Source organism: Vulpes vulpes, chromosome 2 (assembly GCF_048418805.1).
Source record: "Vulpes vulpes isolate BD-2025 chromosome 2, VulVul3, whole genome shotgun sequence".
NCBI classification, from domain to species: Eukaryota; Metazoa; Chordata; class Mammalia; order Carnivora; family Canidae; genus Vulpes; species Vulpes vulpes.
In genome coordinates, this window is record NC_132781.1 from 106738476 (window position 1) to 106765097 (window position 26622).

At 45.3% G+C, this 26622-nt stretch overlaps 1 protein-coding gene across 1 annotated transcript in view; it reads left to right on the forward strand.

The window, feature by feature from the left end:
• The first annotated feature begins 3930 nt into the window (after window positions 1-3930).
• FAM107B (family with sequence similarity 107 member B) overlaps window positions 3931-26622 on the forward strand; it is a 71600-nt gene continuing 48908 nt past the window's right edge. Inside the window, exon 1 of the mRNA XM_072749466.1 lies at window positions 3931-4071. The gene's annotated coding sequence lies outside the window, so the exon portion shown is untranslated. The remainder of the gene's footprint in view (window positions 4072-26622) is intronic.

Genomic DNA, 26622 nt, shown 5'->3' on the forward strand with positions numbered 1-26622 from the left:
CTGGAGCTCTTCAGGACAATAGGTAGGGCATAAAGGAACAATTTCAAGACTATACATAGGGAAAAGTGACCAAGTAGGAGCTAAAGAACATCTTATTCCAAATTGCTTTGCGTTGTTTTACTTCATGCCCCAGATGTTCATCACTGCTTTCTTCACTTTTCCTTAGGAATAACTTTAAAAGGCCTCTAGATGTGAAAGCAACAATGAGGTTAAAGTTGAGTGCATGGGTGACCTTGTGGGTAAGTGTTATAGGATAGGAAATTATCATCCACGTTTTCTAGTAATGTCAGGTTAGGGACTCTATGACCAACATATTAAGTGACTCAACCCTTCAGAGGAGTATTTTCTTCATATTGTATTTGGAGAAAGCAAGTGGGGCAGCCCCGGTGGCTTAGCAGTTTAGCATGGCCTTCAGCCCAGGGCCTGATCCTGGAGACCCAGGACTGAGTCCCGTGTCGGGCTCCCTACATGGAGCCTGCTTCTCCCTCTGCCTGCGTCTCTGCCTCTCTCTCTGTCTCTCATGAATACATAAATAAAATCTTAAAAAAAAAAAAAAGAAAAAGAAAGCAAGTGAAAGGCCCTTGATGTCTGTCGCCTGATAATCCATGTCATCCCAGGAGCAAGAAACCCAAGCAGAGCACAGGAGGTGCCTAGGCCACTGACATTTCTTGGAGTCCTGTCCACATCCAGAATGTGGAATCTGTAGAACATAATACCTGGGCTGAGAGTTGGTGTGACCTGGCATAACCCTGGGAAGTCTACTAGTGCCCTGAAAATCTAAATGTATTCATTCTACAAACATCTACCATGCACCCACTATATTCCGGGCACTGTTGGTAGATGGTATGGGTACAAATATAAATATCACTCTAGTTCTTAACCTTAAAGTTTTTACTTCTGAGCTCTATCCATAAGAGCCCCAAACCAAACTGGATACTTGATCCTACCTGGATTAAAATTCCCCTAAGTTTCCCAGAATGTGAAATATTCAGCCCAAAACAGTAGATTCAGTAAGTGGGTATTGGTGTCTTTTCTTTTAAGAAGGCTTTGACTCAAGAAGTTCAAAGATATATTTCATCTCCTCTTAATGTTTTTGTTTAAATTATGTTTTGTGATACAAGGGTAGGCTTGTATCTTAGTGATGGCTAAGAATCTGTGGGCATTTATACCTCAGGCTATGGAATGAGCTACATATTCCTCTCAGAGGGCAGAGGAAATGCTATGTGGTCGCTTCTCACATCCAGACACTCTACCCGCTGTCCTAGCATCTTAGAAGTTTGCTTCAGGCTGCTAGAAGGGGACATTACAGGCTCACTGGTGGGTTAGTGCTTTTCCAAGGTTAGAATCTAGAATTTAATGCATGCTCAGGCTGCCATGATAGTGGCTTAAACAACATTTATTTTCTCACATTTCTGGAGGCTGGATGTCCATGAGTAAGATGCTGGCAGGGTTGGTTTCTGATGAGGCTTCTTCTTGGCTTGCACATGGTTGCTTTTTTTTGGCTATGTCCTCACATGACCTCTTCTCTGAGAAGTCTCTAGTGTCTCTTCCTCTTCTTGTAATGTCACCAGTTCTACCAGATTAGGTCCCTACCTTTATGACTTCATTTAACCTTAATTACTTCCCTAAAGGCCTTATCTCCAAATATAGTCACATTGAGGGTTAGGGTTTCAACATATGAATTTGTTGGGGGCGGGGGGAGGGAACACAATTCAGTTCCTAACTATGTTAAGCATGAGGGTGTAAAGATATATGTATCAAGCATAAACTCAGTTCACGGAGGACATATATTGGGTTGCCTCGGTAGCTCAGTGGTTGAGGATCTGCCTTTGGCTCAGGGCAGTATCCCAATGTCTTGGGATGGAGTCTTGCATCAGGCTCCCCAAGAGGAGTCTGCTTCTCCCTCTGCCTACATCTCTGCTTCTCTCTCTGTGTCTCCTTTTTTTCAAAGACAAACCTTTGAATAAATAAATAAAATCTTTTTTTTAAAAAAGGAGGACATATATTTACTGTAAAGCACAATAATTACCAGGCTGTGCCAGGCATGAGATGGGAGAGAAGGTCCATCCAGTTTGAGCAAATGAGGGAAGTCTTTTCAGAGGAACCTGGGCCTCAGAGAGGAGAGGAACCTTGGGGGGTGGAGTGGGGTGAAGGTATGCTAGGCAGAGGGGAGGTGTGCGGAAGAGCATAACAGGCTCTTCCTCCAGTCCTTATATTCACAGAGCAGGGTCATTCAGCAAATATAGCACTCTGGTTGAGTGAAGCTCTGTGGTTGTCTGGGGGATGTAAGAAGGACACACGGGACAGGTTAGGTGATATCAAAAAGTATACTACCTTATGGGGTACTATAGCAAGGGGCTTGGACTTGATTATGTAGTAGGAATTGGGTATTTGTTGAAGGGTTTTAACCTGAGCAGATTTGCACTTGGGAAGTTCACTGAGAAGCAGTTTGGAGGAAAAAATTGTGTGTGACTGGAAGCTGGGGTCAGTTGGGAGGCCAGTGTGATGACTGACACCAAAGGCCAACTATGGCAGTGTTAGTGGGATGGAGAGGTGGGCATCTAGGCCTCCTGCAGGATTCCGAAGACTTGGGATTGGCTCTATCAGCTCTATCAGGTCCTAGGATCCTGGGCTGGATCCCAGGTTCTGGTTTGGCGACTGGTAGACCCTTTGTTAGTTACAGAAACAATACAATGCAAGGACTGGGAGAAAAGAAAGATATGTAGGAAACCCTATGGATAAAGTTCACACGACAGTTTCTCGGCTGGGAAGGAGCTGCTTTCTCTCTAAATCCTGTATCAAGTGATTCCACCCCTCAGTGGGCTTCAGGGATCTAGGGCTGGTCAGGCCATTTAGGGCTTGTGGCTTTAGAGCATCTTTGGAGTGAAGTTATTCGTTTACCAAAATCCGTAATTGATATGACTGTTCTTTGTGATAATGACCCAAGCTGTTTTAGTCAGAAAGATTTCCCAATTAAAAAACAAAACAAAACACCTCATTCATCTGTTGCCAAGAAAATTAAAAAGGTTTTGATCTAAAATCCACCAACCTGCTGTCCTCCTTTGCTACTCTGAATTAGATATTTTCTCTTTTTTGTTCTATGTCCTGATTCAGGTACATGGTAATCTGAGAGTCTTAGGGTTGGGCAGAGAAGCAATTTACCGTACGAGAGCTGTAAATAAGGAAAATCAGAGAGGGGGTAAAAAGGAGGTGAGACAAACATTTCCTCCTGGCGCACAAATTAAATCCCCAATGACTCTTTGATGATTTGGGACAGGGAAGGAATAGGAGTAAATTTCCAGGTCACTGGGTTTGAAGTCCTGGTTTGGCAGTAAATTTATACAATTAGTACAAATCTGCTTCCTCTTCCTCCCTGATTCCTTTTGAGTTTTCTCCTGTGACGTATTTTCAGGATTTCAACGGGGACAGCCTCGCTAAGCCTCACAAGCATGGATTGGGGATGGAGGCCGGACACCCACCAGCCCAGCACGTGAGAGAGACAGAGACGGAGACGGGGGAGGAGAGGGAGGGAGAGAAAGGCCTTTCACTGTGGGCTTCCTGACCCTACTCCCGCCACCTTCCAGTCCCCATTTCTCTCTCTCATCTGGTGACACTTAGGGTTTTTTTTCCTTCCAACATTGCCTCTCTTCTTTGCAAGTGCCTGAAGCCAACCGGACCCAAACAGCAGAAGGGAAACCTCTCGGAACCGAATCCTCGGACTTTCTCCGAGGTCCCGCGGGGCCGGGGGCGCGCTCCCCTCGGGGCCGCCGCGAGTCCCGAGCGCCGAGCCCGCAGCCAGCGCGGCGGGGCGGGGCCGGGGCGGGGCTTCCGCCGCACGCCCCGCCCCCGCCCCGCCCCGCCCCCGCCCCGCCCCGCCCCGCCGCTTAATTCGGACGCGCGGGGCCGCGGGGTGTGAAAGAGCCGCCCTGCGCCGGACGGGCCGCGCCGCAGTCGGAGCCGCCGCCCGCGCCGCCTCGGGGCCGCCCTGAGAAGCCGGGCCGCTGGGCGCCGCCGCGGCCGCCCGCAGCGAGCGCCGGGGAGGGAGCCGCGCGCCTTTGTGAGCGCGCCGAGGTAGGTTCGCCGCCCGCACTTACTTTGCACACAAAGACTGGGAGCTCGGGAGGCGGGTGCCCGCCCCGGGGAGAGCGCGCAGCCCCGACCCCCGGCCCGAGGGACCCCGGGCGGAGACGGCGGCCGGCGCCCGCGCGGCGTGGGCGGTGGGGCGGGGGCCCCTGCGTGCGCCGGAGGACGGACACGCGCCGGGCGCCGGGAGACGGGCGACGGGCGACGGGCGTGCGGGAGCCCGCGGGGGGCCCGGGGGCGGGGCCGGGGCGGGGCGGGGCCGGCGCGTGGCCCCCGGCCCGAGGGGCGCGGGGGGGCGGGGGGCGCCGCGAGGAAGGGGAGCCCCGGCGGCCGCTCAGCTCGGCTTATTGTTGCCTCGTCGGCCCTGAAAATGGAGAGACCCTGCCCGCCCGCCCGCCCGCCCGCTCGCCCGCCTGCCTGCCTGCCTGCCTGCGGCGGGATGCGCGGCCAGATGCCGAGCCCCGGCGCCCCGTCGGCCCCGCGCTTTGCGGGCGCGCCCGGGGGGGTCGCAGCCGGCTGCGGGGCCGCCGCGAGCCGGGGCCTGGCCAGACAAAGGAGGGGCCGCGGGGGGCTTGCCCCGCCGCTTTAACGGTGACCGGCGCCCTGTTGCCCAACAGTCTGCAAGTAGTAACTTTTCCATTTTTGACTGCTTTACGCTCCCTTCCCTTGCAGTCACCCCAGCATATTGGGTGGCGTCTGCAGCCCAAGAAGTCCTGAAAATTGGGTTCCCGTTAATTTCTCCCTTCGGGTCCCTTGGGGATGGCACGGCTGCGTATGGCCAAGTTTTGACATGCTGCCTCGGGCATGGTAACAGCCCCTTCTGAAATGTGAAAAGCAATCCTGTTAGAGACGATAAATTGCAGATGTTAATCTCTGAGGCAATACACCATACCCTTCCTTCCTCAAAAAAAAAAAGAAAAGAAAAAGAAAAAAAAATCAGTAGAGCAAAGTTATTTGATTAGAATGAGTGTGATATTTAAGGGAAATAACAGAAAAATGAAGTGAGGCTTGTTAGACTTTACCTTCTTTACCTTGAGGATTTCTTGCTTACAGGTATGTTTTCTTCTTTGACCATGTTCCCCGGGCCATTACTTTGGAGATGTTAGCTGTCCAAGGAGCTTCAAGTTGACATAGTATTTGGGGTGCCTGTCTGGAGATTCCTTAGTGTTCGTAGTTTAGGGTTTAAAACTTTTAATTATAGAATTATGTATGTATATTATGAAATTGAAAAGAACACGGAAAAGAAGGTCACTTATGTCTACCACCCAAACACACCCAGAGGTTGAAGGCATCTTAGCCTGATTCATGGCTTGGCAGCCACAGTGTGATTGTGTGAGGGAGAGAGAGAGTGTGTGTGTGTGAATAAAGGAAGGAGTTACAGATTCTTAGTCTTTACCATTCACATCAGACTGAAATACATCTAATAACCATAGTCTACAGAAGTGGTTTGCCACTTTTCACATAGGATTAATACCAACAACTTGTCTGAATAGTATTTTCTTTTTTTTTTAATTTTTATTTATTTATCCATGATAGTCACAGAGAGAGAGAGAGAGAGGCAGAGACACAGGCAGAGGGAGAAGCAGGCTCCATGCACCGGGAGCCGACGTGGGATTCGATCCCGGGTCTCCAGGATCGCGCCCTGGGCCAAAGGCAGGCGCCAAACCGCTGCGCCACCCAGGGATCCCTGAATAGTATTTTCTTATAGCCTAACAAATAACTACCTGCACAAAAGGGAGAAGGGAAGAAATAGGAAAAAAAACCAGGTACTTTCCACTTAATTTGGAAGAATGAACCGACAGAAAAGTTTTAGGGACTGTTCTTTCGAATTCAGGAGTTTTAGATTGATCATTTTTTAAGAAAAGAAATATTTCAGCTTTTAAAATATTTAAAAAGTAAAATTCTGTGATTTATGAGAAATATGTGATGGAAAGGCACCCTTTTTGTAGAACACGGAATGACAGAGATTTGATAGCCAGATAACATGTTTACTTCCAAACATTTAAAAAAAAAAAATTTCCCTGAGTAGTGAGTGGTTTCAAGTGCCTGTGTTCTGTTAAAAAAAAAAAAAAAGCCAGAAAACAACACATTATTCAACCATAGATTTGTCATTGAATGCTTTTGTTATTACCTATGTTTATTTTCCACTTGTAAAATCTTCGGACATTTCATTTCTCCAGTTTCCACTTGTAAAATTTTTGGACATCTTCATTACTCCGTGCTAAGTGTAGAGGTCTTGGAGACAACTGGAAGTAGATTGATCATGAGGATGATGCAATACTCTTCGAAGTTAGAATTTACAAGAAGGAAGTTGTGGCCTTATTCTATTAGGTGCAATCTTCGTTCCTGTTCCTGACTTGAGGCTCCTTAATCTGCGTACATGCATACAGGGAGCTTTTGCCATGCAGTAGACACTTCTAAGTCAGCATGTGAAGTATATGGTGCAAAGTATGTAGTGGGCTGTAATGATCAGTGTTCCTTCAGAAACAAGGGGATCCTGCCACATGCAAAAGTCAAAAGAAACTCGAAAAACATCAGAATTTTTAGATATTAATTTTCAACCGTCCTGTGGCCTTGGACAACAGTGTAAGCAACGTAAGCCCACCTGGAATAGAGGTCAGAGTTGAGTAGCTTTGCCTTTTTTCTATAATGTTGCTTCGTGGGGAGGAGAGAAAAGTTTGGGAGTGGCCCAGTGTCATGGACTTGGCTATGGCTGTTTGTTATGGCCAGCCTCTTGCCCCGATGGACCGCAGAATCCATTCTTCAGGTGTTTAAAAGTAGACCTGGTTTGTGTTTTAGAGAAGTTCTATGAGAAATCCTCTTCCTCAGCTGTGGTAGGCTGGATATTCTTATCCTTATCTTTGTTTTCTTAATTGTTTAAAATGTCACAAGTAAAGGTGGAAAAGATTTACACTGATTTTCTTTGGGAGTGGTTGCGGGGTGGAGGATTTTTCTCTGAAAAGAGGGACCCCAGTAGATTAGTAATGTGGCTTTCGTGTTATTCATGATGTCTTGTCTGCACTTTCTTCTCTCCAGGATTCTGTGTGCAGAATGTTTTTTAAAATGGGTCAGGAGGGATCCCTGGGTGGCGCAGTGGTTTGGCGCTTGTCTTTGGCCCAGGGCGCGATCCTGGAGACCCGGGATCGAATCCCACATCGGGCTCCCGGTGCATGGAGCCTGCTTCTCCCTCTCTCTGCCTGTGTCTCTGCCTCTCTCTCTCTCTCTCTCTGTGTGACTATCATAAATAAATAAAAATTAAAAAAAATAAATAAAATGGGTCAGGACATTTGGTTCAGTAAGCTCTAGATTTCAGGCATTGGTAGAAGTCCCCATATATGTTGGGGAGTGAGTCTGGAGAAAGTAGCTGTGGGCACTGGCCCATTTTTGCAACTCATTTTGGGCGTGTGTTTTGGGGAAGCTTTGGTGCTGACGAGAAGTCTGTGTGCACAGCCCATGTAGTGCTGGGATGTCCTGATGAGGCTTCATTTTCTTGTATAATTTCCTTGTCTTATCTTGGCCTATTTTTGCTTTTCCTTTGTGAAGGCAAGTCATTTTTCTCCCTTTTTCGTTCCTAGTGCTGAAAGTGCTGGGCCTTATCTATCTGAATTTTTCCTTATGCTCAATATTTAGGGAACTCAGCTGAAAAGGAATTGGAGCTTTTACCCACCTGATATTATTTATTTCATTTCGCATCAATAAAATAAATAATTTGGCAAGCTGATGTAGGTTGCCATTTAGCCATTGTAAATAGCGGCTGTTTCTAAGACTGGTGGGGGAGCTTTTGCTTTTCATTCACTCCTTCATTTAACAGACATTCACATAGAGCCTCTTCTGTGCCCGGGGATTGGCCTAGCATGGGGTGTATTGCAGTTGACAAGACTGATGGGGGGGTTCATGTCCTCATGGCAGGGTAGGTGTGGACAGTATTTAAAGAACTGCACAAAATGACACAAAAGTTGTTTAATGACTGCGGCTCCTGGGTCAGTGAAGCCTCTGCCTTTAGCTCAGGTCATGAGCTTGGGGTCCTGGGATTGAGCCCTGGGTTAGGCTCCCCTGCTCAGTGGGGGAATCTGTTTCTCCCTCTCCTTCTGCCCTCCCCATTGCCACCTGCTTATGCCCCCCCCCCCCATAAACAAAATCTTTTAGAAAATTTCTTAAAAAGTTGTTTACTGACAGTCATGGTAAGGGCTGTGAATTAAGGTATCTGAGAGTATGATGTAAATCACAGCTAAAGCTAAGGGGTCGGGTTTCTGATTCAAAGGTGAAGCCCGGGAGAGGCGTGGGAGGGAAATGAGTGTCATTTGCTCAGGGCTGATCAGTTTAAGAGTCTGGTGGCAGGGGCGTAGCTGAACACAGGAAGAGGACTGTTCATTTTTGTCTCAAGTGTGGCTGCCTCGAGGTTGGGGCAGTCTGTAGTGTGGAATCCAGGAGAGAGAGAAACTCTGGTATTATTCTTGTGTTCTTGCTGGACATAGACGTCACAGCTGATGGCCCTTGGAAACCAGTTGTGGTGGGGCCTTTTGGTCCTGAGCTGTTCCGAAGTCTTCCCAGGAGCCGAGGGCTGGTGTCATCCGGGAGGATGGGGGTAGCTGGCTACAGGTGTGCCCACCAGACGTTCTGGACAGATGAGAAGATAAGATGGGGTTTGTGGGGGAAGTTGTGGGAATTCTAACTTCATGTTTTTCAAAGTCTGGTGAACTGTGGGCAGGAGAACGAAGGGGAGAGGTTCAGAAAAAGGAAGTAAAGAAGGAAAAAAACGAAAAAAAAGAAAAAGGAAGAAATTTGCTTTAGCACTAGGTGACCGCGTTAGCTGTGTTACCAAAGATTTCAGTGGAGGGGAAGCAGTGGGCACCAAGCATTTGTGAAGCACGGCCATAGTCTGCTCTGTGGTGGTGCTAGGTGGGGAGGTGGGAGGGAGGCATGGTCTAGTGACAGTCATGTTCCACCTACACCCCAAAGTCTTGGGGTTCTGCGGTGTAAAAGGATACGCCTATTAAAAAAAAAGCACCCTTCCCCCACCTTTAGAGGCCATGAAACAACAGAGGCCTCTGGGCTGTACACAGTGCTTTTTCCTGCTTACGCTTCTGTATCATGAGTTAGGCCCACAAGTCTTAAATAGAGGGGATGCCTAGCCTACGTAGCCTTCTGGGGTGAGTATGTGTTGTGAAGTCTCCTCCAAAAACAGGATTGAGAAAATGCAGGTTATGGACCAGCTGTCTGCTTCCTGGCTGGTCGTAGGTGCATGTGGTTTGGAGCGTTCTTGATTATCCTCTTTGTTGTCAATGCCCACTTGGGTTGCCCTGGAGCACCTATGGGGCGCTGCATGGAGCATACTCCATGAAAGGTAAGATGAAAACTCACATTTTATCCAAGTTTTTCAGGTACCTGGGCCTGTTGCATGCTAATGAGCTTATGAAACGACAGTTCTATTATAAACTGCGGTGTTAGGGACGCCTGGGTGACTCAGTGGTTGAGTGTCTGCCTTCAACTCAGGGTGTGATCCCAGGGTTCTGGGATCGAGTCCCACATCAGGCTCCCTGTAGGGAGCCTGTTTCTCCCTCTGCCTATGTCTCTGCCTCTCTATGTCTCTCATGAATAAATAAATAGAATCTAAAAGAATAAAAAATAAATAAAAAATAAACTTCCTGTAGTGTAAATAATCAGAAGTTACTTATGAATGTCTCATGTGGATGAATTCAAATTTCCAGGAAGTTAAGAATGTCATTGTGGATATGTATATGTAGAAAGACTTTACAATATTCATTTCCCTTATAACTTAATGTCATTTAAAATAGCTAAAGCTGTGGTCTTTATTTTTCTTGCTGTTTTTAATGGATGCACAGAGTAATATAGTGTGTGGGGGGACAGAGAGAGAGAGACACCTAGGTTTTAAAATTTTTAAGAATCCTAAATGCAAGCTTCTTAGTAGTATGATTTTTGAGTGGGTCATTTATTTCTGTTTTTCTACTTTCTCATCTGTAAACTGGAGGTAAATCAATCACCCTTGCCTACCTCATAGAGCTGTCTTGAGGGTGAGGTGAAGCTCGCATGCTTTATAGCTGGTGGAGGGCCTCATAACTCTAAGTTGTCATTTGAGGGACTCCCCTGTGGTTCTGTGGCACCCGGGCCACCCCGTTAGGACAGGGGTGGATCTTTGAAGGCAGAGGAGGCAGAGAAGGATGGTGAAAATCAGTTGCATCATCCTTTATGTTCCTGCCAGAGTGAGAACATGTTCCTCTGTGCTCATGGGATGAAGGCATCTTGAGTACCAAAGTGGCATACTTAGAGTTCTACCTGGATTATTAGCATGTTAACCTAGGAGGGCTTCCATATTCTTTTGTGAAATAAAATAACAATAAATGTGTTATTATTTATTACACATTGTTACTAACTTACAATTCTGGAGGATTTCCTACCTGGCAGGCTAAGTGCTTTATGAGATCTCTTCATTCAGAAAGTATTTAAGTTTCCTCTTCCATGAAATTTCCTCTATGCCAGGCTCTGTGCCAGACTCCGGGTATGTGACGAGGACAGTGGGCAGGACTGTCAAAATCCTTGCCTACATGGAGTTTTCACTATAGCAGGAAGACAGTATGTGATTCTAGGGAACAGCGATGCAATGAAGAAACCAATCAGGCGAAGGGGCTAGAGTCTAGCAGGGCAGGAAGTGGTGGTTTTAATAGGGCAAGGCCCATCTCGGAGGAGAATTTGAGATCTTAAGGGAGGAACGGATGAGCCTCGCCCCCATCTCTCTGTACAAATAACAGCCCAGAAGTGGGAGGAACTTGCTTTTGGGGAATGGCAAGAAGGCCCAGGTGGATGGAGCCAGTTGTGGGTGTGTGGTGGGACATGAGCTGAAGTCCGAGTGGACACCGGATTGTGTGGGGCCTGGAGGCCATGGTCTAGTCAGTCATGGGAGGGACTGCACAGGGAATGATAGAGCTTGGCCTTGAGTTCAACATACACCCCTTTGGGATGGAGTGCAGTGGTACCTGCAGAGGGGCCAGAATGTAAGTCCAGAGACCAACCAGTAGGCGGCTTTTGTGAGTCCCTGGGGATGTTGTGATGACTGGGAAAGAACTGGTGGGAACTGGTTGGGTACCTGATAGAGTTTGAAGATGGAGCCATCAGAACTTGCTAATGGATTGGAGCTAATATTTGAGAGGGAACGGAGTCAGATATGACATGGCACTTTTAGCCTCAACGACTTCATGAAGGGTGGCGCCATTTATTGATCTGGGAAACCCTGGAGAGGGGTAAGGGGAGGATGATGTAATGCCCACAGCAGCCTTTGAGAGTCATATTGTTAGGATTCCCATTCCCGTTTCACAGATACAGAAGCTGATGCCCAGAGAAGTGAAGAGTTTGCCCTGAAATGAGCAAAGCTGGATTAGGATTGGGATCCAAGTCTGATCCTTGCCCAAACTTGCATTCTCCACTATTTCTGCTGTCCTTGGTAAAATATCTGAATTTGCTATTTTCATGGAGAGGTATGAAAATGCCTGTGCCAAGGCTTTGGAAACCTCTCTTTTTTAGATTAGTGTGGCTTTATTGAGGTTTAATTTACATTCATACACCTTGCCCATCGTAAAGTGTGCCACTCTATAGCGCTCAGTAGATTATGCAGTTAAATGACTGTCACCCAGATTTTGCAGTCCATTCCAGTTGCCATCCGCAGTCTTAGGCAACCACGCATCTTTCTTCTGTCTCTAGAATGTTGCTTTTTCTAGACATTTCATCCACAGAGAATTGTACACACGTGGCCTTTTTGTCTGGCTTTGTCTTTGCAGTTCACCCACTGTTGCTCCATGCATCTTGCTTTTGAGGCATGTGTTTTTGCCTTTGTCAGAAAGAGGTGCTCTGTATTGATAAGAATGATTTCCACTGAGATGGGTCTTAAAGATGATGATTAAAAATAGTAATAGCTGGCATTTACCGAGCGTTTACTCTTATGCCAGGCGTGGTGGTATTCATTGTCTTCTGTGATCTTCCAAGTGATGCTTTGAGGCAGGTAGCATTACTAATGTTTGACAGATGAGACACTAAAGGATAAAGAGATTTTTTTTAAAAGATTTTATTTATTTATTCATGAGAGAGAGAGAAAGAGAGAGAGAGAGGCAGAGTCATAGGCAGAGGGAGAAGCAGGCTCCATGCAGGGAGTCCGACGTGGGACTCGATCTCGGGTCTCCAGGATCACGCCCTGGGCTGAAGGCAGCGCTAAGCCGCTCAGCCACCCGGGCTGCCCAGGACAAAGAGATTTAAAAACTTGTCCAAGGTTATGGTGAGAGCTGGTATCACACTTGGGCCTTCTCTCTCAGGACCATGTCTGTATTCCCTGTGTGGATAACACGTTTGACTTCCCAACTTTAGAAGGAGTTTGGGATCCCAATGGGAGTAATGCACTTGCCAGGTAAATCCAAAATCATAGTTTTAAGGAGAATATTTGTACTGCATTTTTACTTTGGCATTACCATATGGAAATTATAGCATCTTAACACGATTTGTTTGTGAAGTCGCTTTCTTTTAGGTCTCATGTTTGGATGGTGCCAAATTAAAAACACATAATTATGTCATAAGACAGTGCTTGTATATTTGAGTAGTGTTTTAAATATTATATTTACCAGAAATGCCATTTTTGTACAAACTATCCCCAGGCTACTGCCTTATTAATGGATGGAATTTAATTAGGCATGATGCATTTTTCAAGATGTTTATATAATTATATTATACATTAATACGTTTTTCCCCTCTTTGTAACAATTCTGTATTCAAACAGTGTTTTTTTTTCTATTCACATATAATCCATATTGGAGGATTTTGTATTCCCTATTGAAGAGGAATTCTTTGTGTATCCCCAATATTCTGAACATTTTCAAAGCATTTTAAACACCTCCTGTGTGTTTTTCTATTTACCTTTTTTTTTTTTTTAAAGATTATTAAGTAGCTTGATAAGAGCTGGTTATATAATTTTACCCTCATGAGTAATAGCCTCTTAGGAATAGGACTAACTTTACACTTTGGTTTCTGGTGAGACACTTTTTACTGGCCTCCCAGCTTCCTGACTTTCTAAAACGGAATTACAGCATTGCTAAGCTAACTCTGTAGGTGTAGTACATCTTTCATTTTTAGGGATTTTTTAATTATGGACCCAGTTTACTAGTTCAAAATAGCAAACAAAAAGGCCACTCTTTATTTTAGAATACCTGGTTTGAAGAGTGAAACAAATGAACAGTTTTGCATTTTGATCTAAAAAGATTTCCTTCAAATCTTTAAAAAGTCTCTATACAGTTAGAACCATGGGGGAGTCCGCTGTGTTTTAAAAGAAGATTGACCAGTAAAATGGCAGGTCTTTGAAACCTGTGAAAGGAGAGAAACCCTGTTCCGCAGCCATTGGGACAGTTTGGGCAGCAGCAGCAGGTTAAAAGCCCTAGAACTTGAGCTAGAAACTCTGGGAAAGTCAGATTTGGGGGCGGAGTTAGAGACTCAGAAGGTGTGGTGAAGAAGCCGTATCTTCACTTGCCATCGCCGTCTGTTCACATTTACTGTTTGTACCCTGGCTGGACGGCACATTTCGGCTGCCGAGGCCACCAGTGTGCAGAGCTTGGAAGTTGGAAACAGGCCCCAACCTGTTTCTTTGTCCATCCCAGGCTGGCTTCTGGCTGGCTCTTTAGCCTTAGGGAAAGGGGAACGCTACAAAGACAAATCAAATAAAAAGACAAAGACAAATCAAATAAAACTAAAATTACAGCAAGTGAAAAGTGATGGAAATGGTGTGAAATGTGTGCCATTTGCATTATGTATGTTCTGCCTCCATTAGATAGATTTGAAAATAGATGAGAAACAAAAGGAAACTCAACCAAACTCTCTGAGGAGTAGAGGCAGGAGTGGAGAACAGCTGAAGAAAGCAAACGTGAAGTTGCCACTTGGGTGTTGCTTGTGTGTTTTCTCCCATCGCACAGGTAACTTGCTTGTTTCAGATGCTGGTTTTCCTGCTCAGAGCAGTAATTTTATGCTTTTTACATGATGGGTTTCAGATGGAGCTTGGGGCTGCTGGAAACCTATTGGCAAAACTTGTTCGTAGAGGAACCTGTCCATTTCCTCCCTAGGTAACCCCAGGAACTAACTGCCTCTTGTTCCACCAACTGTGAATCTTCCGAATCTTACCTGCGAGTCTCCCCTTTCCGCATGGGGCTTGGTGAGGCCCAGCCATCGGTGCCCTGGTCTCCCTATGGGCCCTGCCCTTTCATTGTGGAGTGGCTGAACACACAGTTCCAGAGCATCAGACGGCAAGGTCTAGGGGAGGGCAGGGGTCTGTAGAACTTCCACCTGCCCGGGGTTGACCTCATGCCTAGTAGCTTAAAAAGGTCTTTTACAGTAAGTTTTTTTCAAACTGGCACCAGGATAGAGTCCAGACTTGCAGTCTGATTATTACACCTCCCGAAGCTTTTAAACTCTGGAGCAGCTCTTCTTCCCCCACCCTTTTCTCCAGAGCTGTTGATTTGTTGAAGAATCAGGTCAGTTGTCTTGGAAAGTGGCCCACATTCTGGACTTGGCAGCTGGTTTCAACCTGTTCCACCAGTGTCTGTAATGTCTGTAAACTGGAAGTTAACCCTAAAGCTTGATGAGATCCAGGTCCAGTTGTTTGGGTGAGATCCATCTGTTAGTGGTGGTGGTGAGTACTTCACGTTGCATCATCTGAGAAGAATGTCTGGGTACCTCCCTTGGGGTGATACCGAGGCAGGTCACTGAGTTCACAGGGTGGCCTCTTAATCCTTTCATCGTGAATTTCTTATCCTCCTCTCCCCTGATGTCTGCTAACATCCCCTGGGGACTGTTACCCAAACTAAGGATTTCAGGACAGGTTGTTGATTCTTCTTTCTTCATGGACATGGTTAGGGAGAGTGAGGCGGAATTGAAACGGGCCAGGGGTCAGGGAATACCAGTGGTGTTGATGCAGCCTAGGGACATCCAGATGACTCATAGAGAAGTAAAGATTGGTCTGGTTTCCTCCAGGTATCTCGGATACTTCCTGTCAGTACAGCTGATTACCATTTGTAGTTTTTTTTTTTTTTTTTTAACGAGTGTTACTCTGTCAGGTTAATTGTATTGTAGTCTTGCTTAGCAGCAGCATTAAGATCTGCCCTATGTTTACATAATGTGGGTACCTGGCCACCACCTAAATTAAGAGATTATGGTGTGGGTTTATGAGACAGAATCCTGTGTGATGGTGCGCACCATGACAGATTATCCTTTTCAGTAATCATTTTAAATCTCCTGCTTCGTAAGGACGTTAAAGCCCTGTCTTTCCTTAGAAGAGGTGTCACTGAGGAGTTTAAAACAGTGAGGGGAAAATGATAAATCTGAAATAGTTGCTGTTCCACCCAGATTTAAGAGAAATGGACTTTTAGTGGCTGCTTTTCGACTTCATTGTTAAGCTTAGAAAGGATAGGTTCTTGCAGTGTTTTCAGCAGGAAGTAATTGAGAGCTCCTTTTATGAAGAAGGGTGGTTACAGCAAATGAATTTAATTTACATACACGCTCCTTCACTCCCAAGCCACACCAGGACACATTACACCACATCCTGATTTGGGGACAGCCCCAACATTTGAAAGCCACAGGAATGGAAATCTATTGATTCCTCCTAGCACAGGCAGGCCTTCCTTTTGCCACCGTGTGTTCCTGGAAACCACTTGTGAGAGGGATCATCACAAAACAGGATTCCCATAAGCACAGTCACACAATGGGGAGTTGTGTTTGTTGTTGTTGTTGTTGTTGTTTTTTGGGGGGGGAGTTGTGTTTGTTGTTGTTGTTTTTTTTTGGAGAGGGGGGGAGTTGTGTTTGTGACCACACCTTTGGTATCCAGTCATGGCTGGGACCAATAAATCCCAAAAGAAAGGTGTGGGTACTAGAAGCATAAAGACGTTTGACCTGGTAAAGCACATCACGTTGTCAGAGAGGATTTGAGCTTGGAGAAGCCACAGAGATCATCTAACCGAGACTCATTTATTTTGTGAATAAGCCAACATTCAGACATGGCGACTAGCTTGCCTCAGACCACACAGCTAATTAGTGGTGGAGTTGGAACTGAACTCAGTCCAGAATGATGGTCGCTAATACTTAATTTCTTGCACACATGCTGAATGTTTTATGTGCATCATTTTTTGGATCCTCATCCATCCCACAATTGTCTTTTGCCAAAGAGGACATTGGTATATACAGACCTTCAGTAACTGATCCAAGATCACTAGAATTCCATACACTCGCTACAGACAATGCACGCTTATCCACCCTAGGGCATTGCCCTTCTCTTCACCCCTTCTTTCTTTTCCTCATTTCTTCCTTTTTATTATTTTTTAAACTTTATTATTATTCACTCAAGTAATGCTCTATTCCTTGTGGCCCATAACATTACTGCTCTAGAGCCTTCCATTTACTCTAAAGATCTATATTAAAAATCTATAAGCTCTAATTTATTGTAAATATGGTCAGTGGAAAACGAAGCACTTGCCATAATCAGTATTTAAATAATTGCTTTGCTTATTTAACAAGTGGTTCTACTTGGCTCCTTAGTATGTGGAGCTCTTAGGTGGTAGATGGTTCAGGACTCTTAGAAGAGGTCTGGGTAGGTGTGAATGGAGGGCTTTTTTCTTTTGATCAATACCCTGTGCCCACCCAAAGCTGTAAAGGTATAATTCCTTTGATAATTAAAACCAGTTGCCCCTCATCTTTTAGCGCTGGGAAACATCCCTGAGGCACTGGCTGGAGGTGGGGTCTGAAAAGCAGAAGTTTTCTCCTCTCCTGTTCCTCCTCTTTGTTTCTTGTCTTCAGTTACACCCTAGGAGTCCTGTGGCACAGATCTCATCAAAAGCGACTCTTCTTGTGGGGATCATTGTGCGAGGGGTGGTGGGCAGAAGGCAGTGCTGGTGAGTAGTCAGCCCACTAGACACGGGAGATTGTGTTTGGTGTTGGTTTTCTGAGCACTGGCCTCTTGCTGCTTCTGACTGTAAGACTCCCCTCTTTCTCTGTCCACGCTGTCCCCACAGAGCATGGTGTGGGTGTCGCAGACGCATTTATTAGACTGGTTGGTCTGTGTTATGTGAGTCCATAGGGAGGGGAAACGTGGAGACCTTGGTAACGTCCAGGGAAATGTCCACTTGGATGTCTCTCGTACTGTGCTCCGCTGGTCGCTTTAAACAATTTGCGGTTAAACAAAAACACAGTTGGCTTTGCAGCTGTCCATATATATGCCCAAAATAGGTCTTTTTGGGGGGTTTTGTTTGATTTAAATGCTTCTAAATTGCATTTTTCATGAGCTTCCTGTTTGATTTGTACAGCTGAAATCTGTAATGATTGGATGTACAAGGCTGTTTTTTTTTTGTTTTTTGTTTTTTGTTTTTTTTTTTTTCCATTTTTGCTAGAAACAAACCAGCTTACAAATAGAGTCTGGAACATGTTGCATGCATGTGGTTCTCAGTGAGCCTTAAGTCAGCCGTAGCTGCCTGACTTCATACACTCCTATTTATAGCCTCTTCAGGAGAACTGTAAAACATTAGATGTTCCCTCTACGAACCTCTTGTTGATGAACACGACTCTCTAAATGGAGGTAAATGAGTTTTTACTCATGGATGATTCACTCCCTAATCTCCTTTAAACACATACCCTCTGTTTCTTGGAAGTGTAGTCACCCCGGTCGTAAGCCCTTGTTGTTGTGGGATTGACTGGGAGATGAGGCCTCATGATGTGGAGCTCTGGCTGGGAAGCAGAAGCCCGGGAGTGCCGACTAGACCAGCATCTCACAGCTCCTGAGTGTGTGCATAGGACTTGAATTCTCTTTCCTCCATCCCTGAGTCAATACAGGTTCCTTCGTGTCACCCACCTTGAGTCACCCTGCCTACTGCACCTGTTGCCTGTTGCCACTGCTGAGGAATAGAAACAAAAACCCAAGATCGAAACTTCCTAGATACTGGGATGATGGTGACAATTTTATGGCAGAAAAAGAATGTTAGAAGAAAAGCAACTCACACAATTCTGTCATCGTAAAAAACTGCCCTTTTGGGGGGGATGTGTGCATTCTTAGCTCTTGTTTTGACTAATGTCTTAAAAACATTAAGCGTAGTTACTTGAAACACTGCGAAAGCCTAGGGACTCATTCGAATGTAGGAGAACTATCTTTGTGAACTCTCGTCTGTTCACATTTTGACTTGTAGTGCAGGCAACTTCCTACAAGTAAATACATATATAATTTCTTTCTAAATAAATATATGAGCGTATTTTTGTAAATAAGTGTGTGAGAATATAGTTCTAAGAACAAATGTGTGAGTTCTTTCTATGATTGTGGAAGAATGCCCTTCACATTACCTTTCCCTGCAAGCCTTTTTATTTTTATTTTTTTAAAGATTTTATTTATTTGAGAGAGAGAGGAAGAGTGAGCCAGAGAGCATAGCTGGGGAAACAGCAGAGGGAAAGGGAGAGGCAGGCTCCCCACTGAGCAGGGAACCCAATGCAGGGCTCAATCCCAGGACCCTGGGATCATGACCAGAGCTGAAGGCAGATGCTTAACCAACTGAGCCACCCAGGCACCCCCCTGCAAGGCTTTTTAAAGTGTTGGTTAGTATTCATTCCAACCCTGGCAAATTAGAAAGAGCATGTGCCTTATTTTAGGTAGACTTGGTGGTGTGTGGTAAGTTCTTTTACCTTTGTGAGCTCCAGTTTTCTCATTTCTACCATGGGAATTTCAGGCAGGTAATGCAGGTGAAGCCCCTGGCTCTGTGCCTGCATGTAGGTGCTAAGAGATGTTAGCGTTCTTACTTTGCCTGCTCTCCTCAAGCTGGTATCTGGATGTGACATTATACAGGACTGTTTTCATCCACCCGGTGGAATAAAACCGTTCAGTTCCATTGGACTCAGAGTCTCCCTGAGGTTTGGGGTGAGTGCCCTATTCACCTGTATCGTCCTAGTGGACCTTCTGTACCTGAAGTGCTGAGTCAGTTTTATAAATCGTGGTAGAGAAGAGAGTTGGGTTAAGAAGCTCTAGGTGAGGGGCCCACCCTGGGAGAGTAGAAGAGAGAACATTGGCTGGAAGAAAGAAAACTGAACCCAAAGGTATGGATATGCTGTCTTTGTCAGCCCAGGGGCTGTCACATGTACCATAGATGGGGTGGCATAGACAGCAGACATTTATTTCTCACAATTGTGGTAGCTGGAAGGCCGAGATCAAGATGCTGACAGATTTGGTGTCTGATGAGTGCCCCCTTCATGGTTTGCAGATGGCGGTCCTGCTATATCTTTACTTGGCAGAGAGAGAGAAGTCATCTCTCTTGTGTCTCTTCTTCCAAGGACACTAATCCCATTCACCTCCCAAAGGCCTCACCTCCAGGTACCATCATATTGGGCATTAGGGCTTCAACGTCAGAATTTTGGGGAGATAGAAACATCCAGCCCATACCAATGGCCAATGTGAAGAGAGGTTTAAAATGTGTGAACAGGCAAGGTTTTTAGAAACAAAGACATGTTATGCAGAGAAGGTAGAATTTCAGTGGTCCAGCATGGGAGTGTAAGTGAGGAGGATGTGGTGAGTGAGTCGGGAATCTCAGCCAGAGAAGAAAATCAGGTCACTAGGTCACCAGTAACCAAGAGTTACTTGGCAGGGATGCTGAGTAAGGATTGTTGCCTGGTTCATTTGTGGGTCTTGGGCTCCTGTAAATGCAGGAACTGACTGCTCGTTGAGGGGTCCAGGGTCAGTGGTTAATGGCAGTAGAGCAGCCCACCAGGTACCCCTTACATAGGGATGATTTGTTTGTCTGGTTTAAGCTTTGTTTATGTCTTTTATGTCATGTGTAGTTAATAGTAGAGCCTTCATCCAGATTCCACAGTGACCTGGTATCATTGACAAATAATTTAGCTTCCCTAGGCACATATCCTTGGTGGCAGATAAGTGTTTGTTGTGTGTTTGAATAAAGATCCTTGATCAAAAGGTTGATTGACATAAGGTTCTCTGGGAATCCCAAGTCTCCCTGCCTCATTGGGGGAGGTTGGCTCCTATCTCTTTGCTTATTATTTAGATTCTGAAGAACATTCTACATTACATTTTTCAGCGTTCTTTTCACTCTGGGTTTGTTTTCAACGACTATTTTAGGAGTGACTACTAGTGCTGTACCTGGTAATACAATCACACCTGGCAGTACCCTAATTGCACCTTTTTGGCTGCACCTCCTTAGGAGGCTGTGGTTTCTGTGGGGCTCCCCACAGTGCATGAGCTCCACATAACACCTCAGCGGCAGGACTAGTGAGAGGAAGGGAGGAGGGAAAGGATGCTTGGCCTCCTTTTATTGGTCAGCCTGATTAGAAGGGCTTTGGGAAGTCTTGCCAGCCTGGCAATTGGGGCCCCGAGGGGGTGGTGGGGGTGAGTGAGGTAAGCAGGTCTTGGGGCCATCTTGGTGCTGTTGATAAGGCATCCTGTGTGTGTTTCCTGTTCCCCTTGGCGTGGGTTCTCTGTCCATTCTGGTAAGAGTTTCATTCCCTAGAAGAAGAATGGATGTTTTTTCTTGAAGCTCCTTGAGCACTATTTGATGTGGATGCCAGCATCACGCAGTGTACTGTCCTGTTTTGAGACAGCTTCACTTATGATGAAGTGGAGTGAAAGGCTCCGGGCCTTTGGGTGCCCTGGGATGAGAAAGCAGAGCTCACTGCACATTGCCGCTGCTGGGAAGTGCTTTCCTCCTTCGGGTTTCTTTGTCGTCACTTATCACGAGTTGCATATTTTCATCTCTGATCCGAAACTGAGGATGGGGCCCCTGTCATCCTAATCGTGGCCTCCAAGTGCTTCTTCCTATGTGCTGCTATGCCGTTCCCAGGTCAGACTGATGGATGGGCTTCAGGCTGCGTAGAAGCCAAGGCTAACTTCAGTCATGCCGTTCATGAAGCGCATGAAATGTGTGTGGCCTCTTACTCAGCCTTTGTTTCAGGCTCACTGTGTGTCAGCATTGAGATCTCATGAGTGCTAGGAGTTCCTTTTCAAAGGCATCCTTTTACATATGGTTTTATGTCATTTAAGTCCCATATTTCCTGTCCCTCCTAAGGACTGGTCTTGAAACCTATCACCTCTTTCCCTGACACCAACAGCACCTCTGACAGATCCTTTTAGGGGAAAGTCTTGTACTTGATGCTGTGTCCCCAGGCCCCAGATCTCAAGAACTGGCCTTGTGATAATTGCAGAGAATCCCAACCATGTTGAGATAACAGAGATGATCCTCCTGGTAAGTGGATGGTACAGGTTTGTGTGTTTGCCTTCCCTTTGCATCAGTCGCTTACTTCCATTATGAACTTTCCCCCTTCCTCCGTGGCAGTGGTATTGGCAACTGAACGTGCAGGTTGGTGGGGCTGAGCCTCTTCCTCCACCCCCATGTACCGTGTCTTTGCAATTTTGGGTGGGGTGGTGTGTCAGGCCACAACTTTGTGACCCCTTGTTTTATTTATTTATTTATTTTTAAAAATATTTTATTTACTTATTCATCAGAGAGAGAGAGAGAGAGAGAGAGAGGCAGAGACACACCCAGAGGGAGAAGCAGGCTCCACGCAGGGAGCCCGATGTGGGGCTCCCAGGTCTCCAGGATCACGCCCTGGGCCGAAGGCAGCGCTAAACCGCTGAGCCACTGGGGCTGCCCTGTGACCCCTTGTTTTAACTAACTAACTTACTAACTACACGACAAGCTTGTGCTCTTCCCCAGATGAAAGGATGCGGAAATGTAGAAGGAGGGTGGCTAGTGGGTGGGTGCCCAGGAACGTGAGCTTGCATCCTGTTTGTGGAGGTCTGTGGTCCACACAGTGGTTCCGCATTTCATGTCACTCGTCATTAATGAGCAGTAGATTCTTCTCTGTAGTTTCTTTAGCTCTAGGTTATATATATCTCCCTAAAGAGTCTTGACTGACTGTAGATCTTAAAGAAGACACAAGACTCTCATTTTTAGCTAAATGGAAAAGGATGTGGGTAACTTTGGTCAATGAGTGAATTCTCACTGTACGATTTCTTTAAAGAGAGGCAGTGTGATTTGGCATCCTCTGGGATCAGACTGCTTGGGCCCACCCTCTGGGTCTTTAGTTTACTAGCTTTATCATAAAATAGGAATAACAACAGTATAGGCTTGATAGAGTCTTACAGAAATACAAACAGTGCATTAGCAGTGTGCCTGCATGTAGTAAGCATTCAGGCAAATGTTAAAAAACATGGGAATGTTAATAATGCAAGCCTCAACATTCTGGTACTGTTTTTAGAAGAATTTTTATCTGTCTCCTAGAGGTGTGGTCACTGTGTGTTCTCTAATCATGACCAGAGTAATTTGAGAATAAGGCATGCATTTATGGGGATGATAGGGAAGAGTATTTGAGGTTGGGGGTGTCCCAGAAAACCCCAGCTCTTTGATAACCTGTGACAGGTGGGATGAAGATGACAGGAGTTTTATTCTAACACACCATAACCTGGAGTTTCAGCTGCTGTCACAAAGAGTGTGTGGGCAGTATGCCAGGTCGGAAACCATCCGCCAGGGCAAGGAGCCTACACAGTCTCCAGCATTAATTCTGAGCACCCTGCTGTGTGTCTTCTTACAGGAACAAGGCATTGGTTCACAAATACCACCGTGTGCCGATGCCTACAGGTGAAGCCGAAGTGAGACAGTCCTGGGAACCCCCCAGATGGCCTTAGGAGGCTGGGCCAGTGGATCACTTTGAGCATCTGTCAGGCCGGTTGATTTCCACTGCATTCAGAGGTGTAGAACTCTGATCCCTGAATCAACCATTGCTCCAAGTGTTGGAGTGAATCAGAAGCTGGTCTGGCTGCTGCCATCCCCCTAACCTAGTTTCCAACCACTTTCCTCGTTCCCTCGCTCCAGCCACATTGGCCTCTTTTCTGTTTTTCCTAAACATGCCAAGCACACGCTTGCCCAGGGCCTATGGGGCTCTCCAGATCTGCTCTCTGGAAAGCTCATCCCAGATACTCTGAGGCCTCTCCATCACCCCTTAGGAAATCAGCCCCTGACCTGTACCATCTCACCCTGCTTTGTTTGTCCTGCTACCACTTAGCCAGATGCAGGACAGTTACGTCATGAGCTCCACTGTTTCCTGTCCTTGCCCTCCCCTTGCAACACCAGTAGAACATAAAGGCTGAGAAACCAGTGTTTCCAGCAACAGGGACTGTGCTTTGTTCTTGGTTTGCTGTAACCCCAGGTGTCCTTCCCCTGGATGTGATGCCTTCTCATGCTGCCGAGCAATGCAGGATAAGAGTTATTGAGGTTTTAATCACGGAGTATAACAAAAATCATTTGTCTTCTCAGTAAGGAAGAAAATATTTGGGAAGAAAATTCTGCAGAATACATTACTTTAAGTTCCATCTTGGTATAAAGTCAGGATCTTGGGAGGCCAAGTATGAGGATCACATTAGCGTTTCCTTTTGGTAAATTAAAATGAATTAAAGGCCAGTGAATTAAAGGCCAGGCATAATCCTCTGCCTTTGGCCTTTAACAGGTTGTTTTTGTTTTTGTTTTAAATAGAAAATAGCTTAAATAAATAAATAAATAAATAAATAAATAAATAGAAAATAGCTATGTGTTCCATGTGCTTTTTTGGGATTGGGCAAATGGATAAGGGATATTGTTCACACTGTTGTTCATTGTTCATACTTTTGCTGTTCCTTCTGTAGTGTGATCTTAACTTTTAAATTCTATGTATTTAGTTGCACATAGGACTTATTTTGAGGTACCCCATATCTTTGAGAGGAACCAGGGGATGACAAAACAATTTTATCCCCATTTCATCTCCTAATGAGAGGTTTTGAGTAGCCAACTTGGTTTTGAGACTGTTACCTCTGTGTGTTGCTACTTGGGCAATGCTGCTAACAAAAATTTCTGTGTTTACTTAGGTAGTTTGCATTTCTTTGGCTGATAAGCTCAGGGAAGCAACTTTTGGGTCGTGGCCAGTCAGGTAGGAGGTAAATAATCTGGGTAGGGTTTTTTAGGTGAATTTCTCTGGCTTTATCTGGATTATTCTAGTTGTAAGGTTTTGGTTACTTTGCAGTTAGGAGGCTTTCAAAGGAATATGCACTGTAATAGGGGAAACAGATAACTAGCTTCTGAATATTAAAATACAATTTCTTAAACATTGCTATTTCCAGAGGATTTGAGTCCTTTCACTCAGTAATGCTGTGCCTTCCTGTGTTCCAAGGTTTACACTAGTTGCTATGGAGGTCTAGGTTTATACTTAATAGCAGAACCTACTTTTGAGAAGCTTACATTCTAATAAATTAGTTTTCAAAATTAGCGTGTCACATTGGTAACTGTTTCATAAGCAATGAAAGAAGTATCTTCTGTTTTAGAAAATCAGTTTATTTACTAACCTGAACTTTGGGCATAATATAAAAAAATGGGTCTTTTCCTGCTGTTTGGTACCAGAATTTTTCCTAGACGCCTGTAGAAATAGAAAGCAAATGTGTTTTTTCTTTTGTTTCCTTTGTTGTTAAAATTTTTCATAGTCTTAAAGTTTGTGAACAAGGCTGTCCTTTTTAGCACCCATCTGAACAAAAACATTTCTTTTTAAAGATTTTATGTATTTATTCATGAGAGAGACACACAGAGAGAGGCAGAGACGTAGGCAGAGGGAGAAGCAGATTTCCTCTGGGAAGCCTGATGTGGGACTCGATCCTAAGATACCAGGATCACGACCCAAGCCAAAGGCAGATGCTCAACCACTGAGCCACCCAGGCACCCTGAACAAAAGCGTTTTATACTTTGTGATTAGAATAGGCACTTAGGGGGCACCAGGGTGGCTCAGTCAGCTAAGTGTCTGCATACAATTCATTGACATTCGTACATTCACATTGTTGTGCCACCATCACACCATCCATCTCCGGAACTTTGTCATTTCCCAAATGGAAACTCTGTACTCCTGAAACACAAATCCCCTATTCTCTCCTGTCCCCAGTCCTGGCAACCCCCGTTTGACCCTCTGTCTCTATAAATTCGAGTATTATAGACCTCATGTAAGTGGAACCATATGGTATTTATCTTTTTGTGTCTGACTGATTTCACTCAGCATATGGTCATTGGGGTTCGTCCGTTGTAGCAGGTGTCAGAGTTTTCTTCCTTTTAAAGGCTGAATAATATTCCACCATATGTCTGTACCACATTTTGTACACACATCCATCCTTTGATGGATCTAACTCTGTTTTATACTGTGGGTCACAATCAGTACATTTATAACATAAAATGTGATAGGAAATGTATGCTGTATTAGGTATTACCATTTTTTGAAACGTGTCTGTTATATTAAACCCTTGTTTTCACAGGTGGAGTGGGGTTGAACTCCTAAATATCTACCAGGTCTTAGGACACTTTTCACATGGGGAGGTGTGCAGTGTTTCCTTTGTGATGGGAGGGGCAGATAGAAGGAACAGGAAGGATCAACTGACTCATGTCCACAGTGATGCACTTGGAAGGAATTCTAGTGAATCAGATATGAGCCAAGCAGCATGGTTTATAAACAGTTTTCGGGATTGTCCATGGAGCCTCGCTGGTTCTCTCTGTGCCACTGTTATGTGTTGGGCTTGGTGTGGGAGCAGGTGTCACTAAATATGTCTTATGTGTGCATCTGCAATTGTAATTTTCACACCCTGCACCTTGGTCTAGATTTGATATTTCCTAATAACTTAACCTAGACCTAAAAGGAAACTTCTTTGGTTTGGAGAGGTGGATGCTTCCCAGCCCAGAATTTCACTCAGGTAGTTGGACAGAATTGGGACGGCGCAAGGCCCTTCTTCCCCTGGTTGTGGTTTTTCCATTATCTTAAACACTTCCCCCAAAATAGAAAGTTCGGAGCACATTTCATAAGTGGGCCCTCATGTCCTGAATTATTATCCTTAGAAGTGCAAGTTTTAGGTATCTTAAAGCATCTGTGCTACAGGTATCACCGTGGTGTTATAATGAGTATTAAACCCCAGCCTCTTGTAGTTGGAGAGGGTATTTATAAGCTGTTGGACAGGTGACTTGAGCATGATTAAGGTGTATGAATGTTGGATTGGGGACCGTGCACAGGCATTGACTTGTTTATAAATGTATATTGTCACAGCACTCAGAGAGGACGCTGATTCATAGGTGGAAGTGCTTGCCTTTGTTATTAGATTTCAGTGAACGGGTATAGAGGGCATTTGCCTTCTAGCAGAGTAGCTGATGTTCAGCATGAGATAGCATGTTCCATTGGTCTGGAAGGTCAGTAACTGGTACCAGAGTTGGAACAGTTTGTTTTGCATTGTTTGCTCTTGTTTCTATGCCTCATGAGGTCATTCATCTGCACACGCAGATGGATATGCCAACTTTCCTGCTCTCTGGATTTGCCACAGCGTCTCCCTTTGAAGTTGAATTCTGTCTTTTTTGAGTTCCAGAAAGAGGGCTTCTTGGTAGGGGGACAGGTAGTGGTGGTAAAGTCTTGTCTGAGGGGCTTTTCTTCCCCCTAAGGGTACTACTGCTATCTGGTAGTGCAAGTGTTTTTTAAAAATCT